This window comes from Artemia franciscana, chromosome 19 (assembly GCF_032884065.1).
Source record: "Artemia franciscana chromosome 19, ASM3288406v1, whole genome shotgun sequence".
Taxonomy (NCBI): Eukaryota; Metazoa; Arthropoda; class Branchiopoda; order Anostraca; family Artemiidae; genus Artemia; species Artemia franciscana.
The window spans coordinates 34,122,036-34,134,940 of record NC_088881.1 but is presented as its reverse complement, the minus strand read 5'-3'; the positions used below and the strand labels follow the sequence as shown (position 1 = coordinate 34,134,940).

General features: G+C 36.9%; 1 protein-coding gene across 4 annotated transcripts in view; it reads right to left on the bottom strand.

Annotated features, from left to right (window-relative positions):
• LOC136039596 (prestin-like) overlaps positions 1-12,905 on the bottom strand; it is a 92,124-nt gene that overhangs the window by 60,340 nt on the left and 18,879 nt on the right. The window contains exon 1 of one of the 4 annotated variants that reach the window (XM_065723461.1): positions 720-776. The exons of the other annotated variants lie outside the window; for them this stretch is intronic. The gene's annotated coding sequence lies outside the window, so the exon portion shown is untranslated. Of the gene's footprint in view, positions 1-719; positions 777-12,905 lie in introns of those variants that run through there. 4 annotated transcript variants of the gene reach the window in all.

Here is a 12,905-nt window from a genome sequence, read left to right as displayed (position 1 = left end):
ATGTGATATTTTGGACCCAGAAAACAATTCCTGAACGTTAGGAACCAGTCCCACACCAAAAATCAAGCAAACACTCCCTACTCCTTTTCCATTACAAAACTTAATGGGTAAACAATTGGCAATTTGCATTATTTATGGCGCTTGCGATAGGGGCTATGGGGTCACGCCATCCCATATTTATCGAACCTTTTACCTATTCTGAACACCATGGCTATCTAGGGAGAGCCAAATAGCAAAACAATATCACTGGATGGGTGCTGGTTGCCTTCCAATCCCTCGACCCTTAAAAAGGCAGCAGAGCTTCCAATGTCAACCAAATGAGACCCTTCTCAAGTTTCTAAAACCACCTCCTCTACTTCTGTACGAAGTAGTGGGGGAAAGAATTAAAGATTTATGCATTTTGGCAGCACTAACCTGCCTCTGATATTTTAGATTTTATACATTTTGCATGACCAGCAATTTTGACCAAAAGAATTATCAATGTAAACCCACCGGAAAAAAAGTGGCGCAGAGGGAGCCTCCCGAAGACTGGTCCAGACCACCCCTCCCCCAGAGAGCATTACGGCCCAAAATTGGTACCTCCATCCTCAAGACCCAGACCTGCATGAATAATGTAGAAGAAAAGAAGCTCTAAAAGAAAAGAGCCATTAATAGAATCTCAGAGCGTGATCATGAAAACTAGCTTTAACAAAAATTATATAATAATAAGAGAAACTAACAAACTGTAATTCCAAATTCAGAACTTAATAGTTGAGAATCTATGAGTCAACTGAAGCATCGGCGATTATAATACGACCAATATATCAAAGAATGATAAGAATGCACCAGAGAGAGTCGAATTATTATACTGAGTACAAAGTACATCATTTTCAGAGAAAATGAAACACGAGCAGCTGAGATGAAAAAAAAAAAAAAAAAAAAAAACGTGCTTGTAGATTCTAGTAAAAATATAAAATGCAAAAATGTAAAAAATATAAAAATGTAAAAGATTCTAGTAGAAATGTGCACTATATGAAACTACAAACTTTTATTTTTTATTTTCCCCCTCTTTTTTACTTTTTGTGGCTATAACCCTGCGGTTTTGTGTGTGTCAAATATACTATACTATATAAACAGGTTCGACTCTTGGGAGATATCAGAATAAAATAAGAGAAAAAGAGAATCATTTATGAGGGAGATGGATCAACACACAAATAAAGAGTATTTTATTAACATGTGATGGCCTACCCATGCGCAGTCATCTCACAAAGCAAATACACATGTGAAAATTAGTCCTATGGATGAAAACCCACTGAAGATTTCTTAGGTGTAAATTAGAAATGCCTTTTAAGAATAAATACACCTCTATAAATGATCCTCCGAGTAAAGACCTACCTGAGGACTTTAAAAAGAACAAGTTTTGGAGGGAAATTAGGAAAGGAATTTAAACAGTAAATGCACCTCCACAAATTGGCTTTCTTAGTAAAGACCAACCAGAGGTTTCTTAGGATTATAATATCTCAAAAATAAATTTTGAGTATTAAATTCACCTATGTAAATAAGTCCTTTGGTTAAAGACGTAACAGATCGACAAATGCAGGAGCTTAGGAGTAATGTAGAAACACAGTTCACAGTAATGTAAATATACCTCAGGAACATGGTCCTCCGGGTAAGGACCCAACAAAGATTTCTTGGTAGTACAGTACCTAAGGTATAAATTAGGGATACAGTTTACGAAGAAAATACACATCCGCAACTTTGGTCCTGAAGGTTAAGAGTTAACAGATATCTCTAAGCAATGCAGTTAAAGGTCTCTTAAGAGTACAATAGCTCCAGTGTAAATTAAAATTGGAGTTCAAGAGGTAAATACATCTCCACAAATTGGCAAAGACCCAACAGTTATATCTTGCAAGTGAAATAGCTTAGGAGTAAATCAGGAATACAGTTCTTGAAGTAAACACACCTCCGCAATTTTGGTCCTCAAGGTCCGTTGATTTTTGGACTATCTACATGGCGGAAGTGATGAAGCCTTGAGAGCCATGGCTAATTAGAGTAAAGCCAAGACATAGGTTATAGTCTCTGTGAAAGGCAAATTCGGTACAACTTTTACAAAAATGTATAAAAAATGATTAAATTTCACTTCTTGATGATAGTCTATACAATTATATAGTCTATACAATCTATATAGTCTATACAATCGTCTATACAATCTATAGGCAATTCAAATAGTCTATACAACTCTGTGAGCCATTTGAAAGCAGTTGGAGACCGAAAACTGATCCAAAGATTTGTGACCGACCATGTCCACAGGACTTGCAGGTAAGTGGGCGACTGAGATTCAGTGTTTCCACTCAGCACTAGAAAGAAGCGGGCGAGCCCAAAAAAAACCCAAGTAGATTGGAAGTAGAAACGGTTTCAAATATAAGTAGAAAATAAGCAGTTTATGCATAAATTGTTTGAAGAATTTGAATAAGAAATTAAACTTTCAGAGGCTCAAATAAGGCGTTTCTCAGATAAATGACTTTAATTGTAAAATCAGCACAGAAACCGAAAGGGATAAAATCAGATAAAATACTGGCTAGCAAAAGCAAAAGCAAACTTTCGCATGCAAACCGATTAGGGTTCGCGTAGCGCAGGTGCCGATCTCCTGATTCTCAGCCCTCGGCCGGGGTGCAATGCGTGGTTGGGGGCAAGCCATCCGACGCTCTCCCGTGCTTTTCCCTAGATTTCTCTAGGTACCCATTTGAAGCTGGGTGGACTTTTGGCTTGTCTTACGGGGAAACGCCACTAACCCTCGTCCTAAACCAAACGGTCGGCACCACCGAGATTCGAACCAGCGACCCTCCGTCGGACGTCGACGGACGTCCGTCCGTGGCCGAGTGGTTAACGCGCCGAACTCACGAGCGAAGGGTCGCTGGTTCGAATCTCGGTGGTGCCGACCGTTTGGTTTAGGACGAGGGTTAGTGGCGTTTCCCCGTAAGACAAGCCAAAAGTCCACCCAGCTTCAAATGGGTACCTAGAGAAATCTAGGGAAAAGCACGGGAGAGCGTCGGATGGCTTGCCCCCAACCACGCATTGCACCCCGGCCGAGGGCTGAGAATCAGGAGATCTGCACCTGCGCTACGCGAACCCTAATCGGTTTGCATGCGAAAGTTTGCTTTTTGCTTGCTTGTCAACGACCATGTGGCTGAGGCCACCTTTTCGTTTTAGTCCGTACTTCGTCTGAAGAATGGTGCAAAGAGTTACAGTGGCTAGCCGATTGCCCTTTTCCATCTTGACCGATTTTACGAGACTACTATGGCATTTGAAATTTGACTACTTACAAAACGATTTCGAACTTCTTACGTCAAGTAGGCGTTTTTACACTTGCGAAATATTTCCAGAACAAAACTGGGTCAATACTTTCACAGTCCATGTCATTGTGGGGGGAGGGCAAACTAAAGCCAATTCTCAGCACTATCTTTCTATGTTTTCTTTGTTCCAGACATAAAATCCGAAAGGCGGATTTCGGCGTTCAAACCAAGACACACCTGGTCAAGCTTAGGGTAATTGTCTTCGTTGACTACGTCTACATCCTTGATATTTTTGGTTCCGAAGGTAGAAGGCAGCAAGGAAATTCATGCAGAATGTCTTCACTACAGGCTCTACTTCTTTTTCCAACTTGAAAAATATGGGCGCCTCACTCTGGAAAAACGTATTGATTTCATTGAGTATTGCAGGAGCATATTCTACGAACTCCATCAGTACCCACTTAACAGATTCCTTAGCGTCGATAAAAAAGCCTGGTCATTACCATGCGGCAGGTCTTCGACTGCAAAATCCGTCCAGTTAAGTATCAAGTCGTTCTATGGCTCCAACAGGCCTCTTTAAGTTTGCTGAAAAAAGCTGTCGTGTAGGAGCAACAACAACAAACTTTCTTTCAGGAACTTAATTGAATATTTGAAATTGCTTATATGCATGTTTCTGCTTGGCACTGTGCCTGAAATTTGATGTTACAGCTCAACAAAAATCCTCAAGTCTTTTAGGCATCCTTTTTCAGGGATATTGAGCACACAAATGGGACAGATGGCACGATCACTTTACTATCACTAACCAAGGATATTTGGTTGTGATGAATGTTGACAAACTACGGTAACAGCCCATCATAGTTGTGTCTGCGCAAAAGCCGATCCAGTTCTTTAAGTCAACGCCTTCTTTTTCCAGTGCTTACAAACATTGGCTTAGTTTGTCAAATACCCCATCTGGAGTACTCTCTGGGTAAGAGAATGCATCGAGCATATCAACTTTCGTCTCTAAACCACCATAAGCAAAAGTGACAGCACACACGTCCGTGGTTTCCTTCACGATTATAAAAAAGCAGTACTGTTTCAACATGCCCACTATGTCTTACCAAAGTGCCTGACGCACAACGTTTGTCACTTTCTGTGTGCCCAGAGTAAGTCTAATCAGTAGGTCTGACCCAGGTAATGACTTTGCTAACTCTGAGAGGTTGTCGCATAGGCTGTAAGGCAAATGCTGCTGCACTAGTAAGCATGCAATTTTACTTTCAATCTCCAACAAACTATTTTCAACTGATTTGTCCCGGAAGCGAGATCTTACAGATAACATAGTTTGTGTCAAGATCCAGGCTTTCTCACTAGTAAGGTGCGCTGACGTTGTGGCATGCTTCGGCAAGGCTGCCTTACCCTGAAATCATCTTAAGTCTTTCTTGCAGCAAATACAGTGTACCTTCTCCCCCCCCCCCATCTGAAATTTAGTTTCTACAAAAATATTATCAAAACATCCACGGAAACGGGGGAGTTTTCTTTAGTACATCTTTACCTTTTTTATTACTATATGGACCATTTTTCAGTTGTCTCTGTAATTTTCAGTTGAATTGGGAATATTAGCTGCAAATTTGCCCCCCCCCCCAGGACCCTGACGAAATTACACTACTGGCTGGGGTATGAATCTAGTGATCTACTAAGGATGAAGTTACAAACTATGAACTGGATGACATCTATTCCCTTTTGCATCAAGATTTAAGGTTTTGACCATAGTGATTCTAATGGTATACTTTTTGTTTTGATCTGACGCCATTTTTGAGGGGTTTCGAGCTGTTTTCCAAAATTATTGTTTTCCAAGTTTATTGGGTATAAATTTTGTTTGTTTTTTATTGATGTCCTTTAGTTTTACTGCCGATGATAAACACTGTGTATGTGTTCGAAATATCCAGTTAAAAATTTTATATCTGTTCACTATCGATTAAAAGGTTTCATCCCTATTTTGAACTGTTATACTTTCATAAAGACAATAATACACTAAAGAAAGCTGACCTGTTTCTCTGGATGCTTGAATTGTGCAGGCTTATTTTAGTTTTGACCCGATTTTTAAGAAACTAAATTTCAGCTGGGGGTGGCAAACTAGGGTCTGGAGGGAGGTAGTTACCCTCCTGAAAGAAAAGATACACTTTCTTAAGCTATGATGTTAGCCAAAAATGACTTTTGGCTTGTTTTACCCACTAGATTTTTTTTTAGCTAGTTTCACCAACTAGCCCAAGTTTCACCTATGGACCATCCAAAGGGAACAAAATTAGTTGGCTGATTTTTAACCATGTTTCGTTTTTTAATCAGCACCCTCTACTACCAAAACTACATTTAGCTTTTTTCATATTTCCTTTTCACTGTCCTTGGTACTTCAAACAAAGCTCATAGTTGCTGGATTAATTAAACCTTTTTTATGCGTTTGTTTTGACACTCCATTATAATTTATAATACTTGTTGCAAAATATGTAGTAATGTCTGATAACCAAAAAATGTAATTACACCATGTAATACAAAACTGTTTGCTTTTTGTTTATCATTTTGTAACAAGGTTCAAAGTTGTTTTTATTTACTTTTGTTTCAGTAATGTAAAACATTCTAATTAATTGCAGTTTGTTATTTGCAATTCAAACATCTGGCAGACTTAGGTGCACATATGCACAGCCTTTAAAAATTGGTGTTCACTAGCTCCAACCTAGTGAAGGACAAACCACACCCCTTAGGTAGGTAGGTTTATTTTTATCCAAAATATATAAAAAAATCAAAATGACAACACTAATAAATTATTGCAGCAAAAAGAAAGTCCTATGGACTTGTGCTGCAAATTCATATTATGATTTATATCTTATAAATAAATATCTAAACATAACATCTCATGATTATCCACCTAGCCTATCTTATATACAAAAAACACATAGACATGAAAACAATTCAACAAAATAATCTTATTAAATATTAATTACCAGTTTCAGCCCCCACCCCACCCCAAGAAACAACGAAAAAAGACCTCAAAAACCTTCCACCCTTCAAAATCAATTAGTTAAATAAAATGCTTTCAATTTATTTTTAAACCCGTATAAAAATAACTCCCTGATGCTAGCCGGCAGATTATTCCAAACAGAAGGCCCCAGATTATGAGCCACATATGATGTCTGACTGTTTTTCTTTTTTCATGGATTAAAAGTTGTGAATTTTCATGGCTTACTAACCAGAATTAAAAAATACATTTATAAAAATAGCAAGTGAGAAAAGATTGTCATTTCTAGCTGATTCAGGAACATATTAACGTATAACATATTCATAGACATAATATATAACATATAACACACTCTGTTGTATGGTTTTATAGTCATACAACAAATTCTGTTTGAAAAGCCATTGTCACAGGGACAGATACTGCATATAAGGGATCAAAAGTTTTTTTTAGCAGCTTTCATAAAATATGAATAACTTTTGCTATTATAACTTTTGCTATTAGTGGATCATAAAATAAAAAAGTTATAAAATAACTTTTGCTATTAGTGGATCATATCTTCACATCAAAACTGGCAACAAGACTTGCAAGAGAAACAGTATCAGTATTATAGTCTCACTGTCCCTTAACAACAGTCTTCATATATAAGTGTTAATTTTTGTTGGACAGACTACAAAACCCTTTCTATGGGTTGGTTAGATTAGTGCGATTATATTTCAAGTTATATTAATAAATTAAGTAAAATATGAATTTAATATAATATGAAAACATGAGTTCATAAGATGTAAACTTCAAAAAATTTGTACTAACAAGTCGTGCTAACTGTTATACTAACAGTCAAGATTGGTGCAACCACTTATATAAGCTAAAGTTTGAAAACAAACAGCATTTACTCAATGCAATGCGCTCCCCCATTGTAGTTGGTTACGAGCGTCTACCAATCGAAGAATACAAAATCCTCCCACTCCGATGCTATAACTGCCGTATATGCCATGCCCAATGCCATATACCCGCCTCTGGTAAGAGCACCTGCGTTTTCTCAGTCTGTGATGGAGGGGGACATTCCAGCTCTAAAGACGATCCCTGTAAGAAATCAACAAAATGTGCTCTTTGAAAGTCCTCCAGTCACCCATGCTACAGCTATAAGTGCCCTGTGGCTCAATCCCTACTAAAGCAGATCCCAAGGCAATGACATATCCTATATCAGCTCTATCATAGAATATAAACGGCAAAGTCGCTGAAGAAAATCCAATTTTGACCCAATTACTCAAAAAATATGAACTGATCTATTTTCAAGAACATTTTCTTTCACCAGATAAAAAGAGCTTCTAAAAATTTCACCCAATTGCTTTTTGTTTTTCTCCCCAGTGATATATACTGCAGCACATTGACGCCCCTCACGTAGCCTTGTCATTCTGACTACTTTAAAATGCAATCAGAATGATGGCGATCATATTCTTGCAGCATCATGCCTGGATATTTTGATAATAAACAGTTGCCTCCCAACAAATTACCGCAATGAAAACTCGGATTCAAAGTTTCTAAGCGCCTGCAAAAAAGTGTGCCGCCTCGTCAAGAAAGTGGAGAAGTCATCTGACTCACGCATTGTAATCATCGGTGATTTTAATTGTGACTTGACAAACGAAACCCTCCTGAGGAGTCACTTGCTCTGGAGGTCCATTCCACCATTTTACTCTCTGGTTGAAAAGATGAAGATCTTACTTATATAGGCACTAGTTCCTCAATGTTGAACCTCGATCATAATGTCCCTTCTTTTCCCTTAAACCAAGCCACAGTTCTGTGTGAAGGTTTTGGCTCTGATCACCTTCTGATCTGTGTATATGTTGAGTGCATCAATGCTAACAAAACTTCTAACTCCAAAAAATGGCTTGATATCCAAGATTGTGGCCGCATTAATCGCCAGTTATTTATGTTAGGGTGTGACTTGCTACTTAACAAAATCAAGGTTCTAATCAATCTCCTTAGCCCCAATTGTAGTTCTTATCTTAGTGAGCGTGAGATTGAAATTCAAATTACCGGTTATCTTGCGAAAATAAATCACGCACTTTGATGTGCAGAACTTATTGAAGTTCTAGCTAGACGTGTTTGCAAAAAAAAAAGGAAGTAGCTGATTGGTCCAAAAACTCAGATCTTGTTTTAGCATCTGAATTGACTAAGCTATGGCCCCAAATTTGGAACTAATGTGACAGACTGTGTTCTGATATAGTAAACAATTTGCATTTAAGAACAAAAATAAAATTAGCAAGAGCTCTTAAAGACCACAAAATCATGCTGATTCTAAAATATGTAGACAATGTAGCAAGTGATTCTTCTCTTCTGTGGAAAAGTCTTAAACATTCCGAGTGGACCTCTATTTGTTATATTTCTGAAATTAAGTGGATTGATTATTATAAAAGTGAGTTTTTGTCACCTGATCCATCAACTGAAATTAAATTTGAAAAAGAGCTTGACAGCATCCTGGCTAAATTCCAGAGGTGTACCTTCGCAATTACTCCTTCTCATGTAAAGTGCGCTTTAAGAAAGATCAAGAAAAAAACATCTGCTGGTGTTGGTCTGGTCTCCACCAAACACTTTGAGAATGCTAGTGATTTGCGGTAGCACCTCTCACTGTTTAGGGTAGCACCTCTCACTGTTGCTTTAAATGTCAATTTCTTCAGGGATGGTGGAACAACAGTTTTGCATTGACCAGATCAGTCCTATTCCCAAAAAGGGAAAAGAGATCTTGAAGATTGTCAATCATACTGCCCTATAACCATTTTGTGCACCTTGTTCAAAATTTTTGAGTCTATTATTCTCAGCAAAATTTCTTATAAGTATTATGCTCCTCCGCATCAGTCTGATTTCCAGAAAGATTTAAGTTGGGAATATGCTCTTTACACACTTTTTAATGTTCTAGCTGATGTGGAACAATCTGGTGGTTTCCCTGTTCTTTGCAAGCTTGACATAGCCAGAGCATTTGATTCGTGTATATTTGCCCAGATTTTGTCAGAGGCTATAAAAAGAGGGGTTGACCCTTCTGTTACTAAATGTTTCTGCAGAGGCGCCATTTGGGGGGGGTCAGGGGTGGGCAAATGCCCACCCCAGATTTTCTAGGGGGGCCCAAGCTTCCACCACAAAGGGCCCTTTGCCGGCCATAATAATCCATTATGTCCAACATAATCCATTCTGTCCAATTGATTTGAAATTACTGCATGCCTATTAACCAAAGAGCGTAATTACTTGACGACCCTTGGGGTAATTATGCTATTTGCTATTAATTATTGTAAACTTTGAAAGTAGGTAAGATACATAATAAAATTCTTGAGTTCTGTCAAATGCCCATTTCCTAGATGATTACACAACACGAAGTGAGTCGGGGGGGGGGGGGGCAAGATGGAGTTTATACCCACCCCAAGATTTGGTCCAAATGACGCCTCTGTGTTTCTGTTATATGCATAGTCATCTTAAAGCTAAAATAAAAGGTCGTTCAGATCTTTTCAATGTATATAAGGGTATCAGACAGGGTGGCTTAACTTCCCCTGGTCTTTTTAACAACTCAGTTTCTGCTATTCAAAACTCTGTCAAGTGCACATGTATTTATGTTCGAATCTTTATGATTCTTTATTTACCTTTATTTCTTTATGTTTCTTATATTTCATTTATGTTTCTATATTTCATTCATATTTCATTATGTTTCTTTATTTATCTGCACTGATGATATTTTGAATCTAAGTTGCACCTTTTTGGGAAGTAAGAGAAGTTTTTCAAAACTCCAGCATCAATATCAGCAAATCAGTCTGAATTCTAATGTTGATAAAACTGTAGCAATTACTCTCAATCTTAAGGGTAATTCTGACAAACGACTTGAACTATCTGAAACACCTATTCTGCTTTCTGATAGCCTTGTTCATCTTGGTATACCCATTGGAAGAAGTATTAAAGAAACCATTAAGCTTGTAATTCAAAACCTCACTAAAGAGATTCGAATTGTATATGCTTTGCTTGCATCTAATATCACAAATCTCACTTGGTTTCACCTTTCCAAATTTCACAATAGTCTAACTGTGTCCCATCTTCTTGCTATGTCTCCCATTTTGAATTTTTTTTCCTGCTTCATACAAAAAAAATATTAACCATATCTCTTTTAAATTTGCCAAGTATCTGCTGCATCTGCCTCCTTGGACCAGTAATTCTTCTCTGGTACAAAAATTTAAATTGATTACACTTGCAAACATTATTGATAAAAAGTGAAATATGTCAAATCCTCCACTAGAAACCTCAACCACCAGTGGTCTTCCCTCTTTGTACAGTATGTAGTTATGTTTGTGTTTGTTGATTGTAATCTCTCTTTTCATTGTTGTTTAATTTCTCTTTTTATTTTTTGTCTTACTCTGTCACTAGGGCTACAAACCCTCCTCTGTTTTGTTGACAGGTCAGAAATAAACTGATTGATACTCATAAATTACAGAAATAGCCCCTCAACCTTGTAACTCTGTTAATGCTTGACAATACTTTTGTATATAAGATTCACATTTACAATCTGTTGATTCTCAAGAAGAGCTGTTTTGTGCCAAATATTTTTAGCTTTTTTTTTGTTGAATTTTTACCCATGCATCTTTTCTTTTTAATTTGGCATCTGCTACTACCAAAAACCACATAACTGTATATGGAGGTGTTCTTTTACATAAAAATTTGAGGTTTTCATTAAAAAGATTAAAATAACGACCTTAGAAAATAACAAGAACACATCTCAAACTTCTCAGATTTTTCTAACCAAAATTTTACCCTGGGTGCAAGAGAGACCAGAACCACAACATTGTGATTACAATTTTTGATCACAACATTTTACAGAATCTGGCTTCTATTCTGTGTTTCTATTTTTATGGGTAAAAATAAACAGGGGTAACTAACTAAAAAGCAAACTTTCATAGCCAAATCACTCAAGAGAGAGTTGATTAACCAGCTAGCTACAAGACAAATATACAAATCAATTCACTATTCAATGACCTTTCCAATTATGATAAATACTACTGTCATAGTTGAATCCAGACACAGAATGGCCCTAGATATGCACTAAGTTTCCTGATTTTGTTGGTTTCATTTTTTTTTAGTTTTTTTCTCATCAAAAGCTAGCTTACAATACTAATTTGACAAAAAAAAACAACTAAAATCTGAAAATTCAGAGATTAGCCCAGGACCAATTCTTGGCTCAGGGGGAGGATTGCTGGGATTCAATTTCGATGGCAGTGATTATTACTTTTTGAAAGAGCTCTGAAAAGAGTAGGCCTATTCATCTTTCAGCCATCAAAGTAATCAACTCCAAAAAATATACCCATATTTTAACCCAAAACCCCTAATTTTGCAAGTAAATACATATTAAAGGACAGAAATTGAATACAAAAAAATACCAGTAGCTTTTCAATTCAATGCTCTTTCCAAATATCTTACTCTTTTAATTACATCCAAGCCCCCTCTCTGTAATGGGGCTACATATAGTCCCAGGCTAAAAATAAAAAGCATGCTGATTTTTTTTTTCCAAACTGGTTTTATTTGACATTACAAACCAAAAGCAGATATGAAATAATAGTGGCAAAAATAAAAGTTCACAAAGATAATGACAATTACCACAAAATTAACAAACATTAGTATATAGTCTAGGGGTACATCTTGCCAAATTAGGAGAGTTGGGACAGGATTGTAGTGGCAGCAATTATTATAGTTGAACAAGGTATTGAATGGAGAATCCTTGGTATTTATTTTTTCTTATTACTTAACTAGATACAATTTTAACAGAAATTGATGCATCTTTTAATGCTCTTCCCAAATATTCTAATTGCTCCCTTTGCAAATTTAATTTTGGCTCTTAAAGGGACCCATAAAGTGACACATTGCTCTTACTATTTGCCAGTAGAAAATGCTCATCAAAAATTCCAAAAACTACTTTCAAAAGCCAAAATACTTGCTTATCTCATCCCTGAGGGTATATTCTTTCACATTACTATCTCCTTACTAGTGGCAGGCCTGGCCAGGAGTGCAGCTGCCAACCCCCCCCCCCCCCTCTGTTTTTCAGGCATCTGGCATTAAATTCCTTTTATTTTATATAAAAGGTATATCTATTGTATATGTTGCCTCCATATTATGAGGTATGTAACTGATGCTAGTCCCCACTCCTGACAGATCAATATACAACCTATACTGACACCTCTGTCTTAAAAAGAAGGTAATTGTATAGCTGACAGCAAAATTTAGCTAGGATGAATGTGAATACATAACTTGATACCATTTCCTATAGTCTCTCATTGTTCCATGGTCATTTATCAGGGAAATTACATTCTGAGCCCTTAATGCAGACTGAAAAGGTAAACAGTCTATAGTAACACAATTCTAGAAACATGTTTCTAAAAAACATTGTCTAGCAAGAAAAAATGCCATTGGTAGCTGATTCAAGAATGATAATTGCTATTTTCACTAATCTTAATGGTGAAATGTTATTTTGAAAACAAATTTGCAGGATTATTTAAAAGGAGCTTGCAACCCCTCAAAACTGATGTCATAGAATACTGACATCATTTTTCTGAATAAGCTACAAATGACAATTTTTTTTCACTAATCAGTTTTTGTAAAAGCAAATTTTCAAACTTTTGGGTAAA